This window comes from Pan troglodytes, chromosome X, assembly GCF_028858775.2.
Source record: "Pan troglodytes isolate AG18354 chromosome X, NHGRI_mPanTro3-v2.0_pri, whole genome shotgun sequence".
NCBI classification, from domain to species: Eukaryota; Metazoa; Chordata; class Mammalia; order Primates; family Hominidae; genus Pan; species Pan troglodytes.
Window position 1 is genome coordinate 54,443,187 of NC_072421.2, and position 14,696 is coordinate 54,457,882.

A 14,696-nucleotide genomic window follows, 5' to 3' on the forward strand; every position below is an offset into this window, starting at 1 on the left:
CAAAAAAAAAAAACAAACCCAGAATGTTGAGCCATTCAAAATCGGTGGGGCATCAGGGTGGTAGTTTGGGTGGTTTATGAGATGAGGATGGTGAAATCCACAGTGGGTAAATCACAAAGAAATATAAATGCCGGGCTGAACAACTTGGGTATTTATCCTGTGGGAGAGGGAGAGTCATCGAAAAGGTTTTGCATTTTTTTTTTCCAGTTTCATTCCACAGATGAAAATGGAAAGGTTTTAATCAGGGGAGTGACCTGGTAAATTTGTGTGTTACAAAGATTCAGCTGTGTCAGTGATTTTTTGGAGCTGGCTTCTACCAACTCCCAAGAAAGACATTTGTTAAAATGTCAGGAATTTTGCAAGCTAACTGACATCGTGTTAGTGGCTTGAAATTGGTATAATGGGAATATTTACACCATGGAAATCAGCAAATGCTACAAATCAGAGTTTCTTTTTTTCTAGAGAGTCTGTTAAACATTTACCAGGACACAGCTGGCAGTGGCCATTGTAGCAGGTGGACTGGAAGAGGAAATTGGAGAGAGGCAAATGCAATAATCAAGGAGGGGTGGAGGCCATGCACCATGGCTGACACCCATAATCCCAGCACTTTGGGAGGCCAAAGTGGAAGGATCACTTGAGCCTAGAAGTGCCTGTAGTCCCATCTACTTGGGAGGCTGAGGCAGGATGATTGCTTGAGCCCAGGAGCTCAAGGCTGCATGCAGTGAGCTATGATTGCACCACTGCATTTAGGCCTCAGTGACAGAATGAGACCCTATCTCTATTACAGTAAAAAAGGAAGTAAAAAGACAACCCACAGAGTGGGAGAAAATAGTTTTAAATCACATATCTGATAAGGGACTAGTATCCAGAATATATAACAAACTCCTACAGCTCAACAGCAGAAAGATAAACAACCCAACTAAAAATGGGCCGGGTGCAGTAGTTCATGCCAGTAATCCCAGCATTTTGGGAGGCTGAGGCAGGAGAATTGCTTGAGCCCAGGAGTTCAAGACCAGCCTGGGCAACATAGTGAGACCTCATATCTACAAAAAATTTTTTTAAAGCTGGGTGTGGTGGCATGCACCTGTGATCCCAACTACTCAGGAGGCTAAGGTGGGAAGATCACTTGAGTCCAGGAGTTGAGGCTGCAGTCAGCTATGATTACACCACTGCACTCCAGTCTGGGCAACAGAGCAAGACCCCGTCTCAAATAATAATAATAATAATCCACCTAAAAATGGGCAACAGGTTCGAATAGACAGTTCTCCAAATAAGATATACAAATGGCCAATGAGCACATGAGAAAATGCTCAACATCATTAGTCATAGGGAAATGTAAATCAGAACCACAATGAAATATTACTTCCTACCCACTAGGATGACCATACAAACAAACAAACAAACAAAACAGAAAGCAACAATTGGTGATGATGTGGAGAAACTGGAACCCTTGTACGTTGCTGGTGGGAACGTAAAATGGCGCAGCCACTGTGGAAAACAGTTTGGGTTCCTCAACAGGTTAAAAAGAATTATCATATGTCCCAGCAATTCCACTTCTAGGTACATACCCAAAATAATTGAAAGTAAGTGTTCAAACAAAAGCTTGCACATGAATATTCACAGCAGCACTATTCACAAAAACCAAAAGGTAGAAACATCTCAAATGTCTATGAATTGATGAATGGATAAACAAATGTATGTCCATACAATAGAATATAATTCAGCCATAAGAGGGAATGAAGCACTGACACATACTACAATATGGATGAACCTTGAAAACGTGTGACATGAAAGAAACCAGACCTGGTTGGGCGTGGTGGCTCACGCCTGTAATCCCAGCACTTTGGGAGGCTGAGGCGGGTGGATCACGAGGTCAGGAGATTGAGACCATCCTGGCTAACACAGTGAAACCCTGTCTCTACTAAAAATACAAAAAATTAGCCAGGCGTGGTGGTGTGTGCCTGTAGTCCCAGCTACTCAGGAGGCTGAGGCAGGAGAATGGTGTGAACCCGGGAGGCGGAGGTTGCAGTGAGCTGAGATTGTGCCACTGCACTCCAGCCTGGGCGACAGAGCGAGACTCCGTCTAAAAAAAAAAAAAAGAAACCAGACCTGAAAGCCACATATTATATGATTCCATTTATACGAAATATCCAGAATAGAAAAACTCATAGAGACAGAAAGCATATTTGTGGTTTTAGCAGCTGAGGGGAGGAGGGAGTGGGGAGTGATTGCTTAATGGGCATGAGGTTTCCGTTTGAGGTGATGAACATGATAATGGTTGTACGTAACATCACTGACTTGAATACTTTGAAATGGTAAATTTTGTGTTATATGTATTTTATCACAATAAAAAATGGAAAAAAAGAGACAGAATTAAATAAAAGGGTCTTGTGGAAACAGCTAAATTAAATATCATTGTCCTCCAGGCAAGATGCTCCATGATGTGCCAAATAGGGTAAGGACACAAGATGCCAAATAGGGTAAGGAATGGTCCAGAAACCTGTGAACTCTGCAGAGATGGCAAAATGGATATCATAAGCAAGCCTCAATAGTGTAAATGTGGAAGTTATTGGGATGAAGACGGGACCACCATCCTTCAACAAGAAACAGCCTAAAAACACTGATGTATGTACCACAGACTGTTCTAAGTCATTTACAAGATTAAACTAATGGTATCTCTATAATAGCCTTATGAGGAAGGTGCTATTATTATTCCCATGTGGTACCATGTCTAGGTTGATGATGAGACCACTAACTAAGGAGTATGATTGTTTTAGTTTTCTTTCTTCCTCTTTTTTTTTTTTTTTTTTTTTTTTTTAAGATAGAGGCTTACTCTGTCACCCAGGCTGGAGTGCAGTGGTGCGAGCTCAGCTCACTGCAACCTCCGCCTCCTGGGTTCAAGTGATTCTCCTGCCTCGGCCTCCCGAGTAGCTGGGATTACAGGTGGGCACCACCATGCCCAGCTAATTTTTGTATTTTTAGTAGAGATGGGGTTTTGCCATGTTGGCCAGGCTGGTCTCGAACTCCTGACCTCGAGTAATCTGCCCACCTCAACCTCCCAAAATGCTGGGATTATAGGTGTGAGCCACCATACCCGGCCTGATTGTATTAGTTTTCTACTGCTGTGTAACAAACTACCATAAAGTTTGTGGCTTAAGACAACACACATTTATTGTCTGTTTCTGTGGGTCAAGATTCTGGGCACAGCTTAGCTGGATTCTCTAGAGTCTCATCAGGCTGCACTACAGGTGCCGGCTCAAGGAAGAGTCTCTAATCCCAGTCTTCTAAGGTGGAGTCATATATAATATAATGTTATGTTTTAAGTGACATCCCATCACCTTTGCCATATTATGTAACCTAATGAAAGCAGTGACAACCCATCAGCTTTTCCATGCTCTGTTGGTGAGAAGCAAGTGTGCCTATATTCAAGAAGAAGTGATACAAAAGCACAGATGTCAGGAGGTGGGAATCTTTGGAGCTCATCCTTAGGGTCTGTCTGCCACAATGATTGAGCGAATCAGTTTAATTCTGGGTCCCTGAGATTCAGGATTTTTTTAAATTTCTTTTTTTTCTTTCTCCTTTCTTTTCATTTTAAAAACATTTTCTGGCCGGGCATGGTGGTTCACTCCTGTAATCCCAGCACTTGGAAGGCCGAGGCAGGCAGATTGCTTGAGCTCAGGAGTTCAAGACCAGCCTTGGCAACAGGGCAAAACCCCATCTCTACAAAAAATTCAAAAATTAGCTGGGTGTGGTGGCACGAGCCTGTGGTCCCTCAGCTACGCAGGAGGCTGAGGTGGGAGGATGGCTTCAACCTGGGAGGCAGAGGTTGCAATGAGCCAAGATGGCGCCACTGCACTCCAGACTGAGTGACGGAGCCAGACCCTATCTCAAAAAAGAAAAACATAACTTTCATTTTTATTGTTTTTAAAGCGCTCTGCCCAAAGAGATTCAGGATTTTAAACAATTTTTTTTAATTTTTTTTTTTTTTTTGAGACGGAGTCTCCCTCTATTGCCCAGGCTGGAGTGCAGTGGGAAGATCTCGGCTCACTGCAAGCTCCATCTCCCGGGTTCACGCCATTCTCCTGCCTCAGCCTCCCGAGTAGCTGGGACTACAGGCACCTGCCACCATGCCTGGCTAATTTTTTTTTTATTTTTAGTAGAAACAGGGTTTCACCGTGTTAGCCAGGATGGTGTCGATCTCCTGACCTCATGATCCACCCGCCTCAGCCTCCCAAAGTGCTAGGATTACAGGCGTAAGCCACCGTGCCCGGACAGGATTCTAAACAATTTTAAAGGATTTTTTTTTTTTTTTGAGATGAAGTCTCACTCTGTCGCCCAGGCTGGCGTGCAGTGGTGCGATCTTGGCTCACTGTAACCTCTGCTTCCCGGGTTCAAGCGATTCTCCTGCCTCAGCCTCCCGAGTAGCTGGGATTACAGGCGTGCGCCACCACGCCCAGCTTATTTTTGTATTTTTAGTAGAGACGGGGTTTCACCATGTTGGCCAACGTCGTCTCGAACTCCTGACCCCATGATCCTCCTGCCTCGGCCTCCCAAAGTGCTAGGATTACAGGCGTGAGCCACTGCGACTGGCCTAAATGATTTTTTAACTGAAAAAGCTTTAAAGAAAAATTCCCCCAGAAGAGATTCATCTTCAACTTGGTGGGAGATGGACTCTATAGCCTTCTTGCTTCCCACAAAAGGACATAAATATTACTTAACTTTACATTTTATTAGGTATTTAAGTAAAAACATAAGTAAATAAATGTATACACTACTTGACCAGTTTTAACACTCAGTGTGGCTTTGGCTTTGCATTTCCTGCAAAGATGGCCATACTAGCCAATACCTTTAAACATCCCCCTTCTACTTCCTCATGGAAATTGTCAAGTGGTTGCTTCAGACTGAGGCTCCCACTTCATCGCCTAAAAACATGACAGTTGTTCTTTTTGGGGGCTATCCAATTTCATACTTTCCACTGTGTGTAGTCTTGGCAAGAGGGGAATTCCTAACACCTGCTTCACACTGCAGGCTCCCATTACAAAAGCTGAAGGGGCCAGATCTTTTCTTTACCTGATCCCTGGTATAGACATGGTATGGGCACTTGACCCAAATTTGGCTCACTCTTAGGACTTTGATGCAATGATGGAAGAAATTTTGGAAGTAAGACTGTTCCCTGAAATTTCAATGATATCACAAATACTTTTTCCTTCCCATTCCTCCAGATAAAGAATCAAAAGAACTTGTGCTCTGGGCTCTATTGTGGGCCTCATAGAACCTAGGATATCCTAAGTCTGTTCCCTAAGTATCAGCTTTATTCCCCAGTGTGTGTGAGTCTATTATAGGGGACCCCTAGCCGAGGCTGCACTTCTGGTTATCAGAGAAAAGTCATAGATTCATTCATTCAACAAAAACTTATTCAGTACCTGCTTTGGGTCAGGCACTGTTCTAGATGCTGTGATACAATACTGTACAAGACAGACATGTTCTCAGCTCTCATAAGCTTACATTCCAGTGGGCAAGACAGATAATAAATAAACACATTCAGAGAGTAATAAGTTATATGAAGAAAATAAAACATGAAAAAGTAATAGAGTGGTACATTGGGGGTGGAGTGGGGAAGACAGCATTAAATAAAGTAGATGGGGAAGGCCTATTTAAAGAGATGACATTTGAGCTGAGACCTGAAGCATAAGGAATCAGTGCTGTGGATATCTAGAGGAAAATAATTCCAGGCAAAAGAAAAAGCAAGTATAAAAACCCTAGATGGGATGAGTTTAATATGTTTAAGAAACAGAAACAAGGCCAGTGTGGCTGGGGTAGAGCTAATGGGAGGTAGGAAGTCATATTGGAGAAATTGCTTAACGATGGGAACACATTAAAGAAAAAAGAAAAGTTCAGAGTTATTGAGAGGCCAGATCATGTGTGGTCTTATAGACTACTATAAGGACTTTGATTTCTTTTCTTTTCTTTTCTTTTTTTTTTTTTTTGAAATGGAGTCTCACTCTGTCATCCAGGCTGGAGTGCAGTGGCACGATCTCAGCTCACTGCAACCTCTGCCTCCCAGGTTCAAGCAATTCTCTTGCCTCAGCCTCCCGAGTAGCTGGGATTACAGGCGCCCACAACCATGCCTTGCTAATTTTTTTTTTTTTTTTTTTTTTTAGTAGAGACAGGGTTTCGCCATGTTGGCCAGGCTGGTCTCGAACTCCTGACCTCAGGTGATCCGCTTGCCTCCGCCTCCCAAAGTGTTGGGATGACAGGCATGAGCCACTGAGTCCCGCCAGGACTTTGATTTTGACTCTGAGTGAGGTGGGAGCCATAGGAGGATTTTTAACAGGGGAAGGATTTGACTTTGCTTTACACAGGACACCTCTGGTTGCCTACTAAACTATAGGGGGCAAAGGTGGAAGTGGGAACATGGTTGCTTTAAGTGCTGTTTGTCTATCATTGTGTGACTTTGAAAAGGTGCTTCCTCTGGGTGGACACAGCCCCATGGCACTTGGCTTGGAAAGAAGGGCCCTTGTCACCGGGCGCGGTGGCTCATGCCTGTAATCCCAGCCCTTTGGGAGGCTGAGGCGGGCGGATCACGAAGTCAGGAGTTCAAGACCAGCCTGGCCAATATGGTGAAACCCCATCTCTACTAAAAAATACAAAAAAAAAAAAAAAAAATTAGCTGGGCGTGGTGGTGCGCACCTGTAATCCCAGCTACTTGGGAGGCTGAGGCAGAAGAATTGCTTGAACCAGGGAGTCAGAGGTTGTAGTGAGCCAAGATAGTGCCACTGCACTCCAGCCTGGCGACAGAGCAAGACTCCGTCTCAAAAAAAAAAAAAAAAGAAAAAAGAAAGGGCCCTTGTCTAAAGAGAAAGATGCCTCTTCCTCCTGCAGGTGTAGCCCCACACCAGGGTTCATGGCTTGGCACCAGAGTACAGGCTGGATTTCAGCCCCTACTGGGCCCCTTAGCCAGATGTCCTTGTGCAATGCACAAACCACAGAACTGTCTACGGCCTCGATCAAAGAGACTGGTAGAAGGCTGTTTTGGCAATGCAGATGAGAGATGATGATGGCTTGGATCAGGGTGGTAGCAGGGTGGAGGGAGGCAAATGCACAAGGGAAATGCTGAGAATATCCTTAGCCCTGAGTTTCAGTCCTAGCTCTGGGAAGAATGGAGTGTTATTGCTTCTCTAAGAACAGCTGTAACACCCACCAACCATGTGGGTTCAGACTCATTCTGGCCCTAAGCAATTCCCCAAAGGGAGAAGTTAGGGTGGTTACTCTGGGAATTGTGGGGAGAGTTCCTCTCCTCATGGAAAGATGCCATAGCCCCCAGAAAGCTTTGGCTCCCAGGAAGGTTGGCAGCCAATAGGCTGTGCTCTCAAGGGAGTCCAGGAGCAGTTATGCTTCTGTGTAAATTGTGCAATATGAGGATATTAATTTGTCATAATGATCGAATATATGTTCCAAGCAGCTAGATTGGGCTTGGCAGTTAGTGGACACACAGAATTCTTCAGCTCTAGCCGTAGTTCCTCCATGGACTCACTGAGGAATCTTAGACAAATCGTTTCCCCTTTCTGAGACATAGTTTCTTCATTTGTACCATGTGAGTAATATTCCCTGCAAATAAAAGGTTTTTGGAGCAAATGGAATGAAACCGTGGATGTGAGGGAAATTATTGGAAAGCTGGCCATATAATTGCGGGTATCGTGATGTTGCAGTGCCTCTTTCTCTCCTAACTGTCCCCTTAGTCCAGTTCTCATCCTTTTTGCCAGGACTTCTAGAAGAGCTCCCAGCTGGTTGCCCTGCCTTTGGTCTCCTTGTTGGCTCACCTGGTCTTCCTGAACCTTAAATTTCCTGAAAAAAACCTTTTTTTTGGTGTTTTTTTTTGTTTGTTTTTTTATTTTTTGAGACGGAGTCTCGCTTTGTTGCCCAGGCTGGAGTGTAATGGCGCAATCTCGGCTCATTGCAACCTCCGCCTCCCAGTTACAGCGATTCTCCTACCTCAGCCTCCTGAGTAGCTGGGACTACAGGCGCAGGTCACCATGCCCAGCTAATTTTTGTTTCTGTTTTTGTTTTGAGAGGGCGTCTTGCTCTGTCGCCCAGGCTGGAGTGCAGTGGCGCAATCTCCGCTCACTGCAGGCTCCGCCTCCCGGGTTCACACCATTCTCCCGCCTCAGCCTACCAAGTAGCTGGGACTACAGGTGCCCGCTACCACGCCCGGCTAATTTTTGTGTTTTTAGTAGAGATGGGGTTTCACCGTGTTAACTAGGATGGTCTCAATCTCCTGACCTAGTGATCCGCCCACCTCGGCCTCCCAAAGTGCTGGGATTACAGGCGTGAGCCACCATGACCGGCTGATTTTTGTATTTTTAGTAGAGACGGGGTTTCACCATATTGGCCAGGATGGTCTCGAACTCCTGACCTCAGGTGATCCACCCACCTCGGCCTCCCAAAGTGCTGGGATTACAGATGTGAGCCACCGCACCCGGCCAAGCCCCCCAGATTTATAGGGGGAGGCAACAGCTAGGTGCATTGCAAAGATGTGGACAGAACAGAAATGATGTTGTCCTAAGAAAGGTTAGTTGGGTGGTACTCAGACCACTGTGATCCTTCCCCAGGAGGGTTAGAGGAGACTGTTCCATCCACTTTTCTTTCCCCTTTCTTTTCTTCTTTTTTCTTCTGTTTCTCCTTCCCTTTGTTTTTCTCTGTCCTTTCCTCCTTCCTCGCCACCCTCTGTGCTGTCCCCTTTCTCTCTCTCTGTGATGCAGATTACTGCTTTGCTGTCTCTCTTCTCCCTCCCTTTGATGGGTTGGTCTTTGGGTCTGCCTGCTCCTGTCCTCTCTTGTCCCCCTGACCCCCTGCCCTGCCTCCAGTGCCCTATGGTTCCGTGTCCTCCTCATTCCCACTCTACCTTTCCTCCCCCACCCCACGTTTACGGATGAGCAACCTCTCAGAGTCTGGAAGTCCCGCAGCTGTTCTGAGACGCTGGGGCCTCCCACCACTGGGGCCGGAAAAAGGCCGACCCTCTGGAGGGGCCAAGGGGGAGGGGTAGCAGGAAAAAGGGGCGTTACATTTTCAGCTTTCTTTTTGGCCATTCATTTTGGAGGGGAAAAGTGAAACAAAGGAATTTAAAACTTCCTCTTTTGTCCTGCCCCAGATGCAACTAATGATGGTCTAAGAGCTTAGTTTGCCTTTCTAGGAATGAAAACTCTTCTAAGAAACCGCATCTTTTAAACACTTGGTTTGCCGTGGACCACAGCATCTGATAAGACAATGAAAACAGAAAAGCTTTTAAAGCCAACTTAACCCACACATAAATGTGATTCTAATGAAGAATCAATAGTCTGGTGGATCATTTTTCCTGCGACTCCTTGGAGAAGCTTAAAGAGGCTTTCAATCAGCGGGGTAGGTGGTGAATAAAATGTTCTTTTTGAAATAGATAAAGTTGATTTAAAGATGAAGATTAAGTAAATAATAGCCAAGGTGGCACTTGGTCTTGGAAAACATTCTAAGGTGGTTCTTCACTGGCTGCTAGTTAGGAAACACTGGTCTAATGAAATCAATATGTAATGTGAGGGGGACAAATGCCTGCACAGATTCATCAGAACTATAAACACATCTGAAGGAAGAATAGTTCCACAAACAAGTGTGGCCAGCCTTGATTTTTAAAATTATTTTTTTATTTTTGGTAGAGATGGTGTCTCGCTATGTTGCCCAGGCTGGTCTGGAACGCCTAGGCTCAAGTCACTCTCCCACTTTGGCTTCTCAAAGTGCTGGGATTACAGGCATGAGCCTCTGCTCCCAGCTGTGCCCAGCCTTGAAAAGGAGAGACACTGAATCAGTAGAGTGTGGGTAGGCCTGTCCAGGCGAGAGGGATTTGATAACATTGCTTGTTCATTGTTGTTTGCCCAGACTCACTTCTCCCTTTTCCTAATTGTACCGTGGTTGCCTTTGTAGAATTCTTTCTGACCCCACTGTAGCAGGCCTTGTAAGTTACTCCCTTCTTCTAAGCTGTCAGCATCCTGCTTTGGTTCCAGTGTCTACTCTTTCCCTGTGGGATTCAGAACTGAGTCCTAATTGATTTAAACCAGTAGCTCTCCAAGTATGATCTGGGAATCCTTGGGGATCTACAAGACTTTTTCAGACTGCGAATTCAAAACTCTTTTCATGATGTTGTTTGTCTTGAATTTCCACTCTCATTCTTTCACAAGTATATGGAGTTTTTCAGAGGTTACATGACATATGATGTCATCACTCTGACATTAATAGAATGTGTGCTTCTATTCACAATAGCAAAGACATGGAATCAACCTATGTGCCCATCAACAGTGGATTGGATTAAAAAAATATGTTACATATACACCATGGAATACTACACAGCCATAAAAAAGAATGAAATCATATCCTTTGCAGCAACATGAATGCAGCTGGAGGACATTGTCCTAAGCTAATTAATACAGGAACAGAAAATCAAATACCACACATTCTCACTTATAAGTGGGAGCTAAATAATGGGTATTCATGGACATAAAGATAGCAACAATAGACACTGGGGACTACTAGAATGGGGAGGGAGGGGGCAAGGGTTGAAAACCTAACTATTGAGTGCTATGCTCAGTACCTGGGTGACAGGATCAATCATACCCCAAATCTCAGCATCACTAAATATACCCAGGTAATGAACCTGCACATGTACTCCCTGAATTTTTATTTGTTTGAGCTAGGGTCTTGCTCTGTCACCCAGGCTGGAATGAAGTGGTGCAATGACAGCTCACTGCAGCCTTGACCTCCCAGGGCCCAAGCAATCCTCCTACCTCAGCCTCCCAAGTAGCTGGGACTACAGACACACACCACCATGCCTGGCTATTTTTTAACAATTTTTTTTTGTAGAGATGGGGTCTCACTATGTTGCCTAGGCTGGTCTCAAACTCCTGGTCCCACATGATCTTCCTGCCTCAGCCTCTAAAAGTGCTGGGATTACAGGCATGAGCTGCTGTGCTTGGCCTAAATTTCTCATTCTTAATTTATTACAAGATAAAAACTGGCAGCTATCACTCACACAAACAAAAGCTCTTTTAGGTCCTCAGTAATTTTTAAGAGTATAAAGATGCCCTAAAGCCAAGAAGTTTGAGAACTATTGGTTTAAGCAAATTATAGGGGTCCTATTCCTGTGGGGGAATGTGACACTGTCCTGACTCATGAGACAGAAATAGGTTCCTCTGTGGGATGGTGTTCTGGGAAAGGTGTCCTTGATGTTAAAAAGAAATACACAGGGCCAGGCACAGTGGCTCACGCCTGTAATCCCAGCACTTTGGGAGGCTGAGGCAGGCAGATCACTTGAACTCAGGAGTTCAAGACCAGCCTGGGCAACATGGTGAAACCTCATCTTTACAAAAAATGCAAAAATTAGCTGGGCGTAGTGGCATGTGCCTGTAGTCCCAGCTACTCAGGAGGCTGAGGCAGGAGGATTCCTTGAGCCTGGGAGATTGAGACTGCAGTGATCTGAGATTGTGCCACTGGACTCCAGCCTGGGGAGACAGAGTCAGACCCTGTCTCAAAAAAAAGAGGAAAACCCTGACTAGGCAAGAGGCAAGATCTTACCTCTTCTCTTCCTGGTGTGTTGAGCGGAGCAGGCATATAACCTAAGGTTAGCCAACCAGATGCTATCTTTGAATCGTGAGCAAAGAATACAAGGATGGAGGGAAGAGTGTTAAGTTGTTCACCACTCTCTCCCTTTCTCTTTCTTTCTTTCTTTCTTTCTTTCTTTCTTTCTTTCTTTCTTTCTTTCTTTCTTTCTTCTTTCTTTCTTTTCTTTCTTTCTTTCTTTCTTTTCTTTCTTTCTTTCTTTCTTTTCTTTCTTTCTTTCTTCTTTCTTTCGTCTCTCTTTCTTTTTCTTTCCTTCTCTTCTTTCTTTTTCTTTTTCCTTCTCTCTCTCTCTCTCTTTCACAGGGTCTTGCTCTGTCACCCAGGCTGGAGTGAAGTGGCATGATCTCAGCTCACTGCAGCCTCGATTTCCCGGGCTCGGGTGATCCTCCCACTCAGCCTGCCAAGTAGCTAAGATTACAGGCATGCGCCACCACGCCCAGCTGATTTTTAAAATTTTTTGTAGAGATGGGGTCTCACTATGTTGCCCAAGCTGGTCTTGAACTCCTGGGCTCAAGTGAGCCACCCACCTCGGCTTCCCAAAGTGCTAGGATTACAGGCATGAGCCACCATGCCACGTCCAAGTTGTTCATTCTTTATTCCTGCAGCTCCCTTTATTTCCTGCCCAGTCTGAAGCCTGCTCCTCCAGCCACACATGGGTTCTACAAGCACTTAATAGTCATCCAATAATTCTCTAGCCAAAGTTGATTTCTGCTGTTCAAAACCAACAACCTTAATAGATATGCAGGGTCAGAAACAGGAATATTCCAATCACCACTGTTTCATTTTGTTTCATCAAGCAAATATCACTCAAGACTGTCCATCTTGGTTGGGCAGGGTGGCTCATGCCTGTAATACCAACACTTTGGGAGGCTGAGGCGGGAGGATTGCTTGAGCTTGGGGGTTCGAGGCTACAGTGAGCTATGAGCATGCCACTACACTCTTGTCTGGGTGACAGAGGCTGTGTCTTAAAAAAAAAAAAAAGACTCTTCATCTCTCTTGGCTCTGTTCCTCTACTCAACCAGGGAGCCACTCCATAATTAATTAAATGGCATATGCTTTGTGGAGTAATCAAGTGTACAGTTTGCTCATGTGGCCCAGCTCTGAGTTGAATCAGCTCTGTGTGTTCTTCAAAGTCAGGTTTCTGGATCCACAAGGCTGAGGCTCACAGGCTCTGGATTATAGAATGTGAGGAGCTTGAACCAGCAATAAGTAGGTCATCTATTCAGACAGTCAGCAAATGTTTACTGAGTATCTAACTGTTCTAACAGAATATAGCAGTAAACAAAATAGACACAGTCCCTGTCTTTGTGGAACTGACATTCTAGTTGGAGATATAAACATTAAATAATCAATTGTACAAGTATTTAACTGCAATAAATGCTAGGAAGAAAAAGTACAGGATACCATGATGATGTACAGTTGGGCCCCAAGCTGGTCTTTAGTGTCAGGAAAGGTTTGCCCTGAGAAAGGGACATTCGACATTAGGCAAAAGGATGGGAGGAGCATTCGAGGCAGAAAGAACATCTTATCAAGGTCCAGAGGTGAACAATACGCTCAGGGGAACAGATTGTTCCCTGATTGTTGGGGAACAAAGTGAGGGGGAGGAGGTCAAATGAGGCTAGAGAGGTGGCAAGGGCCAGAAGTGGCTTTGTAGGTCAGCCCTTCTTTAAAAATGTTTTTAATTGTGATAAAATACACATAATATAAAAGCTACCATTTTAACCATTTTTTTCTGTAAATTTTTTTTCATGGGAGCATAGATTCAAATTGTCCTGAATATATACTCCCCACCTTAACCATTTTTAAGTGTACAGTTCAATGGCATTAAGTGCATTCACATTGTTGTGCAACCATCTCCAGAACTGTCTTCCTCTTATAAAACTGAAATTTTGTGCCCATTAAACAACTCCCCATTCTTCCCTCCCCCCAGTCCCTGGTAACCACCATTCTACTTTCTATCTCTATAATTTTGATTATTCTACGTACCTCATATACGTGGAATCATGCAGTCTTTGCTTTTTTTTTTTTTTTTTTTTTAAAGAGATGAAGACTCTGTGTTGCCCAGGCCCGTCTCGAACTCCTGGCCTCAAGGGATCCTCCCGCCTTGGCTTCCCAAAATACTGGTATTACAAGCATGAACCACCCTGCTTGGCTTAGTCTTTCTCTTTTTGTTACTGTCTTATTTCATTTACCACAATGTCCTCAAAGTTCACCCATGTTGTAGCACGTGTTAAAATTTCCTTTGGGCCAGTCTTTTTTCTTTTCTTTTCTTTTTTGAGGCAGAGTATTACTCTGTTGCCCAGGTTGCAGTGCAGTGGTGTGATCATGGCTCACTGCAGCATCCACCTCCCCGGTTCAAGAAATCCTCCCACCTTAGCCTCCCGAATAGCTGGGACTGCAGGTACAAGCCAGCACACTCGGCTAATTTTTGTATTTTTTTGTAGAGACGGGGTTTCGCCATGTTGCCCAGGCTGGTCTCCAACTCTTGACCTCAAGCTGTCCTCCCAACTCAGCCTCCCAAAATGCTGGGATTACAGGCATGAGCCACTGGGACTGGCGGGCCAGCCCTTCCTAAACTGTAATGTTGCTGCTTCCTCAGACCTACCCTGATTAACAAGGTGGTAGGCCATGCTAAGAATCTCAGGATGAGATTTTGAAACCTTAATCTTTGTGCTGTCCTTTTCTGCCTTACCTTTCCTGGTTCTTCAATCAGGAAATAAGGGCATCCATGTTTGCATTCATTTCCTAGGGCTGTCATAAAAAGAAGTACACAATTCTGGGGCAGGAGTGGGCATTAAAAAAAGGTATCATAAACTGGGTGGCTTAAAACAATAGAAATTTAGGCCGGGCACAGTGGCTCACGCCTATAATCCCAGCACTTTGGAGGCCGAGGTGGGCGGATCACCTGAGGTCGGGAGTTCAAGCCCAGCCTGACCAACATGGAGAAACCCTGTCTCTACTAAAAACACAAAAAAATTAGCCGGGCATGGTGGTGCATGCCTGTAATCCCAGCTACTCAGGAGGCTGAGGCAGGAGAATCTCTTGAACCTGGGAGGCGG